Genomic DNA, 9,292 nt, shown 5'->3' on the forward strand with positions numbered 1-9,292 from the left:
TGTGTTCCGCCTGGCCCCATGTTTTCACAAAGCCACAGCACTGCAGCTGGCACGAGCATTTAAAAGGGCTGGGCTGGCACCGTGGCTTACGTGGTTAATCCTCCGCCTGCGGCACTGGAATCCCATATAGGCTCCAGGTTCTAGTCCTGATTGCTCCTCTTCCAGTCCAGCTCTCTGCTGTGGCCCGGGAAGGCAGTGGAGGATGGCCGAAGTGCTTGGGCCCTGCACCTGCATGGGAGACCAGGAAGAAGCACCTGGCTCCTGCCTTCAGATTGGTGCAGCACACCAGCTGTAGCAGCCATTTGGGGAGTGAAACAATGGAAGGAAGACTTTTCTCTCTGTCTCTCTCTCTCACTGTCTATTTGTCTATAACTCTAACTGTCAAATAAAAAGAAAAAGAAAAAAGAAAAAAAGGGCTTCCTAAGTCTCCCCAGAACTGAAGACCCAGCGGTTGCCCAGCCTGGAATTAGCAGTTGTCTTACATAAGAAATGTCTATTCACCCGGCACTAAGGAAACTTACTCTGTCAGATTTCAGAGAGAACAAAAACAAACTTACTTTCCTTCATAAAAAATGTAATTTTTGCCATTACCACTGTTCAGTGGCCTCGTACCCAGATTCCCGTGACAATCAGAAGAGTTGGCCATTACTGTGTACATGCAGTCATCCATGTTTCTGAAGTGCTACAACAGGAGGAAGAGTTGTACATGGGAGAGTACATGGGGGTGGGGGGAGGTAATTTTATGCAGAGATGATGAAACTGGTTTCTTTTTTTTTTTTCCTTTTTTTTGAAAGGCAGAGTGGACAGTGAGAGAGAGAGACAGAGAGAAAGGTCTTCCTTTTACTGTTGGTTCACCCTCCAACGGCTGCCACGGCCAGCGCTCTGTGGCCGGCACACCACGCTGATCCGATAGCAGGAGCCAGGTGCTTCTCCTGGTCTCCCATGGGGTGCAGGGCCCAAGGACTTGGGCCATCCTCCACTGCACTCCCTGGCCACAGCAGAGAGCTGGCCTGGAAGAGGGGCAACCGGGACAGAATCCGGCGCCCCGACCGGGACTAGAACCTGGTGTGCCGGTGCCACAGGCGGAGGATTTGCCTAGTGAGCTGTGGTGCCGGCCCGAAACTGGTTTCTCTTTTGGCCACATAAATCTTTTGTGTTTTACTGAAGATTTCCATGGAGAGGAACAGTTTTGAATTTTCATCCACTTTTTCTGAAATTTCCTGTTCCACAAGGCATGAGGGGGAGAGAGAGAGAGAGAGAGAGAGAAAGAGAGAGAGAGAGAGAGAGATCTTCTACCCACTGATTCACTCCCCAGGTGGCTGCAACTGCCAGGGTTAGGCTAGGCCAAAGCCAAGAGCCAGGAGCTTCTTCCAGGTCTCCCATGGGAGTGGCTGGGGCCCAAACACATGGGCCAACTTCTGTTACGTTCCCCAGGCCATTAGCAGAGAGCTGAATGGAAAGTGGAGTATCCGTGACATGAGCTGGAGCTCAAATGGTTTGTAGGTGTTCCGGGCAGTGGTTTGCCTGCTATGCTACAACACTGGCCCCAATCCTTTTACTAAAGATTTCCATGGAGAAGGACAGTTTTGAATAGTTAACCAATGTTTTGAGCCTTCATGTTCCACCAGGTTAGAGAGAGACAGAGAGAAAGAGAGAGAGAAAGAGAGAGAGAGAGAGATATGATAGAGTTAATAGCTTTTATATGAGCTATGCATTGCAGGATAGATAGAGAGGGAAAAATATATGAAGTTTTTTTTTAACAATGAACAACAGAAGTTTGTTGGTGGAGAACTATTTTTATCTGAGAAAATGCCTGCATAAGACTGAGGTAACAGGAGCTTTTTCTGGCGGCAGGCGTGGCCAGATACCCAGGGCACAGAGGCAGGGGCAGCAAGGAGCTGCTATTCATAATAGATCAGGTGTGGACTCCTTGGCAGTGGTGAAGGGGAGGTTTAAGGAGCAAAGCTGAGAGGAGCTGAACAAGCGAGGAGAGGCTAGGACAGAAGGTGGGCAGATGCCTACGTGGTCCCCCAGAAGGTGTTTGTGCAGCTGGAAAGGAATCTCCCAGTCTTGGATTCTAAAGTCTACTCTGGGGGCTGGCACTGTGGTGTAGTGGGTAAAGCTGCTGCCTGCAGGGCCGGCATCCCACATGGGTGCCAGTTCGAGTCCCAGCTGCTCCACTTCTGATTCAGCTCCCTGCTGGTGTGCCTGGGAGAGCAGCAGAGGGCGGCCCAAGTCCTTGGCCCCTTCCACCCTAATGGGAGACCCAGAAGAAGATTCTGGATTCTGGCTTCGGCCTGGCCCAGCTCCAACCATTGCTGCAATTTGGGGAGTGAAGCAGCGGTTGGAAGATCTCTCCTTCTCTCTCTGTAACTCTGCCTTTCAAATAAATAAATAAATCTTCCTGAAAAATAAAGAAAAGTATGATCTGGGGCAGGAGTCATGGAATAGCAGGTTAAGCTGTAACTTGCCTCACCAGCATCCCATATTGCAGTGTGGGTTCAAGTCTCAGCTGCTCCACTTCCAATCCAGCTCCCTGCTAATGCTCCTGGGAAAGCAGTGGAAGATGACCCAAGTACCTGAGTCCTTGCTTTGCCATCCACATAGGAGACCAAGAGGGAGTTTTGGGCTCCTGGCTTTGGCCTGGATCAGCCCTGGACATCGTAGCCTTTTGGGAGTGAACGAGTAGATGGAACATCTCTCTCTCTCTCGCTCTCACTCTCTCCCCACCTCCACCTTTCAAAAAAAAAAAAAAAGCTTACAAAAAATGTATACTCTTCTTCTCCAGTTCAGGAACATCCAGAATTCCCATAGTTTTGTTTTGTTTTTACTTTTTTGATGGAAAGAAATTAATGAACTAAGAATCAAGTTAGGTAAAGATGGAGAGGGACAGAGACAGCATGTGAGGTTAAAGGACCTGGAACGCGGTAGTGGCTCTGAGTATGTAAGTTCCCGCTAAGATCTCACAGTGACAGTGCACCAAGGACTCCCTGTATCTGCAAGCAAGAAGCGCTGGAGAGGTTGACCAATTGTAGTTATATACTAAAAGCCTAAATAAACTGTGACTGAAATTTGGCCCATGTGGGTCTATCATTGCCTGCCTTACAAGACAACTTAGAACATCGCAGTAAAACGCATTTCTTCTTCAAGAAATTTCTTGTGAAAACAATACTATACTTTGATGACATTGAAAAAAATAAATATGTTTTATATACTCCTCTACAGTAAGGGTTGAATTTTTTGTCATTTTTTAAAAAATTACCATGCATCTACCTTTGGCTTTTAGCATTTGATATGGGGCAATTTCATTTACCAATCAGCAGTGCTAAGAAACACTGGATGAAAGAACAAATAGGAGAGATTTAAGGGCCTCTTTTTAATTTTTGAAGATGTTACTGCTTCTGTTTTAACAAGTTGGTTAATTATTATAAAGAATGATGTCATGAAGAGTATAGAGAAAAACTAAGATGCCAGTTATGATGAAAATACTGTATTTCTTCAGGTAAAGCTTAACTGTTTTATTTTATGGTTAAAATTATGAGTGTTGGGGCTGGCGTTGTGGTGCAGTGTGTTAAGCTATTGCCTGAGATGCTGGCATCCAATATGGGTACCCATTTGTGTCTGGCTGTTCCACTTCAGCTCCCTGCTAATGGAAAAAGAAGATGGCCCAATTGTTTGGGCCCCTGCCATCCACATGGAAGACTTGGAAGAAGCTCCTCACTCCTGGCTTAGGCCTGGCCCAGTCCTGGCCATTGTAGCCATTTAGGAAGTGAACCAAAAGAACTCTCTCTGTCTATCTGTCTGTCTCTCTCCCTCTGTCTCTGTAACTCTGCCTGTCAAACAAATAAACCTTTAAAAGCATGAGTATTGTGATGAAACACTTAATAGTTTATATATGAAACCCTATTGTGTATAGATATTAACTATAATTATTTATGAAACTATTACTAATTCATTAGGATTTTTAAATTAGGTGTGTTATCTAGGATAAAGACTTAGTCTTATATTAATGGAGACATGGTAAATTGTTATGTACAGGTAAATTGTATTGTACAGTTTATATTAATTCATTTTATATTCATTCTTTTAAAAAAGATGTATTTATTTGAAAGAGCAACAGAAGAGAAGGAAATGCAGAGAGAGAAGAGAGATCCACTGGTTCACACCCCAATCCCCAAACACCTGGGGCTGGGATATAGGGCAGGCAGGAGCTAAGAACTCTGTCCGGGTCTCCCGTGTGGGTGGTGGGGGCCCAAGGACTTGGGGCATCTGCTGTTTTCCCAGGTGCATTAGCAGGGAGCTGGATCAGAGGCAGAGCAGCCAGAACTCAATCTAGTGCTCTGATATTGGCTACTAGTATTGCAAGTGGAGCCACAATGCTGGCCCCATTTGCTTTTTCTTTACAAAAGTACACGACCTATGTAAATACAGAAAACTTTTTGACATGATGTGTGGGGAGCAGGGCCCGTCTCCCGTAACATGGCAGGGCCCGTCGCCCGGGAGACAAATAAGTACTAAGACTGTGGACAAATAAATACTGAGGACAAATACTGAGATTACCGAGACTAGACTAAACTACTGGAACTGCTAAGACTAACTCTATGCATCTGATCTCCCACCATATGGCACTGAGAGGGAGTGAACAACTTCCACACAGCTGCCTCACCAATTCGACTAACAAGCTGCAGGAGCTGATCCTGCCCCTGATTGGAGGAGAGCAGCGTACTCAGCGTGTGGGGAGAGAACGCCAGCAGAGTTGGGATTGGTGGAAGAGGACTATAAAGGAGGAGAGAGACAACATGCAGGAGGAACATCTGAGCAGCCCCTGAGAGAACTGGCCAGCAGTGTGCCGCTCCTCCGCAGAAGCAGGGGAAGCGGCAAGGGTGCCGGCACCTCCGCGGAGGTGGGGGGACACTGCAGCTAATCCGGGGAGGACCAGGGAAAGAAGCAACAGCAAATCCATTGCCACTCCTCCACGAGCCTGTGGAGCCAGCGACAATAATGTGTGCCACATTTTTAACAGTAGTTAGCTAAGGTGACAAACTTCTGGGTGATGATGTTAAGTCATATTTTCATTTAAGTTTTTGTTTATTTTCATTTTATTTGAAAGGCAGACACTCAGAAATACACATACACACTGAGAGAAAGAGAGTGTCCTTCTGTCCACTGGTTCATTTCCCCAGTGTCTGCTATAGTTGGGTCTGAAGCTGAGCTAGACAAGAGCCAGGAGCCCCCAAATCCTTCCATGTCTCCCACATGAGTGGCAGAGACGCCAAGTTCTTGAGCTCCAGACTCTCCGTTGTGGGATGCAGGCATCCCAAGTGGCAGTGTAACTGCTGTACCACATGACCGTCCTCTGCATGATCACTCTTCTTCTTACTATTAATTTTGTCCAGTTTGCTGCAGGTGAAAATTGCCTATTTATTTTTATGTTGTTTACAATTATTTTAATCTTCTTAAAAGTTTATTTGAGAGACAGAGTTCTCCCTCCAACCTCCTAATTCAGTCTCCTTATGCCAGAAATAGCCAGGGCTGGGCCAAGGCAGAAGTTGGGATCCAGGAACTCAATCCACATCTCCCTCGTGAGCGGAAGGAACTCAACTGCTTGATCCCCGATGGCTGCTTCTCAAAGTCTACATTAGCAGGAAGCTGGAGCAGGAGCCAGGCATAGGTATTGAATCCAGGCACATGGAATGTGGACATCTTAACCACTAGGCCAACTGTGATGCATGGAAAATGCTGTAGATGAAAATTTAGAATTTGGAAGCATTGGCCAATGCATTAAAGAATAGTAATGATTTCCAGTGCTCCACAGTTCAGAATAATGTATTATGTACTGTGTGAAAACTGGAAGAGAAGAGCTCATAGGTACTAAACAAAGAAAAATAGGAGATGGAAATGCTAATTATGCAAACTACCTGGTTTAATCAGTTTTTCCTGCATACATGTGTTGAAATATTGTACCGTATTTCCTGAAATGTATCCTATGTTAATAAAAGAAAGAATTAAGAGCTGTGACCTAGCTAATGCTTAGTAATTTAACAGCCAGTCATCTTAAATATTCATGCTGCATTTTAGTCATCTTCAGAATGGATAAATGACTTTTCAGCTCCCCATGGAAGGAAGAACTATTTTTTTTCTTTATTGCTCAATCTTTGTAAGCCTATTATCTGGTACAGAGTTAGGCTTGTGTTTAATAAATGCTCCGCATTTAATATATAATAATAAAAATAATGATGCATAATTATGTATAATTATCAATAAAATAAAATGATAATGAGATACATACTTGGTGTTTAATAAATGTTTGCTAACTGATTCAAGGAATAAGGCATTCGTGAGTGTTTTGAATTATTCACTGAGGTTTCAAGTTAAAGGACAATTATCATACAATCACTATTTTTTAAGATTTATTTACCTGAAAGCCATATAACAAGGAGAGAGAGATCAATCTTCCATCTGCTGGCTCATTCTCTAAATGGCTCGAACAGACAAATCTGGCTCATTCTGAAGCCTGGAGCCAACAACTCCATCCTAGTCTCTCATGACAGGCAGGGGAGCCACTACCTGAGCCATGTTCCACTGCTTTCTCAGGTGCATTAGCAGGGAGTTCAGTTGGAGGTGGAACAGTGGAACTTGAACTGGCACTGTGATATGAGCTTCCAGTGTCCCAAGAAGCCACTTAACCTGCTGGGCCACAATGTCAGTCTTTATTAAATACTCCAATAACTGAACTACCGGAAGAGTCCCTAATAGTCATACTCTTGGCAAGAAAGGGCTAATCACCTCTACCCTGTTAGGTATGAAATTTCTTCAAAACTTGAAGGCAGAGAAATTGACTGCTTTCAGAATCTAACTACTTTATTATTTAAATATCAGTGAACAAATAATGGTGCTCATTATATAAAAATGTAAAAATAAGCAGAGGGATAAGGAAAACAATAAAAAAAGAGTCATCCATAATCATACCACCCACAGGTACTGCTGTAAACATTTTGAAGTACCTCTATAGATATGCGTGTGTGTATGTGAGAGAGAGACAGAGCCCGAAAAAGAAGGGAAAGGAAATATATATGTGTGTATCTGCATACCATCCTTTATCATTCACAAATGCAATTAGACCAGCTGTGCCCCTGTTAACATTAGTTATTCATCTAATATATCATAAGCAACTTTCCTGGTTAGCACATTTATTTCCACCATGTAATTCTGAATGACCACCATCTATGTATACACAGCCCTGTACTGCACAATGATATTTCCAGTCAATGACAGCCTACCTATCTATAGACAGTGGTCCTGTAAGATTACATTGTCTATGACATCACAGACTTCTTAGATTGAGTTAGCGTATCTTATGATGAAATCGTGTAACAGGCATGTCCCAGACAGTTTCCCTGTAGTTAAGTGACGTACAAGTGTCTTATTATATTTCGTGAAACTAATTATTTAAAATAGGTATTTAGCTATTCCTTGCTTCATCAGAAGCAATCTGAGTTGAAAACCTCTGCACATCTATCTGGGTCTCTATTAACCACCAGACTCTCAGACCCCTTCTTTGTATGTATTTCTTTCCTTAGGCAGAAACTATTGTCCAGCACTATGGGCAACAGGGAATCCAATAGAGCACCTGGTGTGATTTGGCTCAATTGAATGGCCATTTAAATTCAGAAATTGATATGTCCTCTCATCTTTTTGATTTGTCTGAAATCCATATAGATTGAACAATCAACTCATATTTTAAGCAGACCTTGCCTTGATTATACCTCCCTTCTTAACATAAAAATCCTACATAAAAATGGAAGACATAAATAAATATATTGAATATATACATTCAATATAAACTATAAATGTGTTATTCATGAACATTCTCTACCATTTACAGAGCTAGTTTCTTTTCTGCATAATCTCTAGTAACCTCCCTCAGACCACATGGGTAACAGTGGCAGCAAAACGAAAATTTAGGTTTCTAGTTGATGTTTATTGTTTTCAAAAGCAACACTACTTGTGTTGTTATAAGCAGAGATGATGACGATAGCACTGTCGTTTGCCTCGGTACCAAGCTGCTTCTATTCCATTAGACAAAAGTACATGAGCAGCCTAACAACAAGACCTTGCGTAATTGCAAATGGGCTTTGATGTCTGCAATGTGTAGTGAATTTCCTTTGTAGAAGACAAAGAATCACAAAGTATAAAAACCTTCGCGGTCTGACACAGTGAGATCCACCATTCGGCACTGGTTCACATCCAGCTTCTCTCTGGATTGACTCCTGAGGGGACAGTTACATAGGCAGACCTGGAGACAACCTTGCTGCCAGAGGCATTCAAAAATGTGTGAGTCACTTTTTGTATTCTAGAACGGATGACAAGGAAATTATATTGCAATTTGAGGGTTGATAGCAGTAGTTGAATGGAATCCCCTAGTGGGAAGCTGGAGGGATTCATGGCTTTCATCCTTCCCATCTTATTTTTTTTTTTTTTTTTAATGGCATGGAACTGGAATGAGATCACATTATTACTCTCTTTCCTTAACTAAAAATATGCTAGACCATCTCATTTCCTCTTTATACCTTGACTTTCCAGGTACCAACTAACAGATTTTTTTTAATTTTTTTATTTTTTTTTAAATTTTTTGACAGGCAGAGTGGATAGTGAGAGAGAGAGAGAGAGAGAGAGAGAGAAAGGTCTTCCTTTACCATTGGTTCACCCTCCAATGGCTGCCGCAGCTGGCGCACTGTGGCCGGCACACCACGCTGATCCGAAGGCAGGAGCCAGGTGCCTCTCCTGGTCTCCCATGGGGTGCAGGGCCCAAGCACTTGGGCCATCCTCCACTGCACTCCCAGGCCACAGCAGAGAGCTGGCCTGGAAGAGGGGCAACCGGGACAGAATCCGGCGCCCCGACTGGGACTAGCACCTGGTGTGCCGGCGCCGCAAGGCGGAGGATTAGCCTAGTGAGCCGTGGCGCTGGCCACTAACAGATTTCAATAGTGCCTGGAACATAGGAAGGTGCTGAAGAAATATTTTTTTGATTGAAGGATGAATAGGTACATAAATTTATTGAACACCAATTGTGCACTATGCACTGTTTAGACACTCTGGATACAGTAATGGATAAAACAAACAAAAATCCCTGTTCTTACCACGTTTACATGGTAGGAACCAAACACAATAAATATAATTTAAAATGTAAGAAAAGTCAGTCTGGGAAGAAGAATATGAAATATATGAGAGTAATGGATGATGTTGAAATTTTAAAATGAGGTTGTTGAGGAAATCACACCAACCCCAACTG

The 9,292-nt window shown here is 43.4% G+C and overlaps 1 non-coding gene across 1 annotated transcript; it reads left to right on the top strand.

Annotated features, from left to right (window-relative positions):
- Positions 1–1,117: 1,117 nt before the first annotated feature.
- Positions 1,118–1,236, top strand: LOC138849545 (U5 spliceosomal RNA). The gene has a single exon (XR_011388407.1). It is a non-coding gene; the product is annotated as a U5 spliceosomal RNA (small nuclear RNA).
- Positions 1,237–9,292: the final 8,056 nt, after the last annotated feature.

This window comes from Oryctolagus cuniculus, chromosome 4 (assembly GCF_964237555.1).
Source record: "Oryctolagus cuniculus chromosome 4, mOryCun1.1, whole genome shotgun sequence".
In the NCBI taxonomy this organism is placed as follows: Eukaryota; Metazoa; Chordata; class Mammalia; order Lagomorpha; family Leporidae; genus Oryctolagus; species Oryctolagus cuniculus.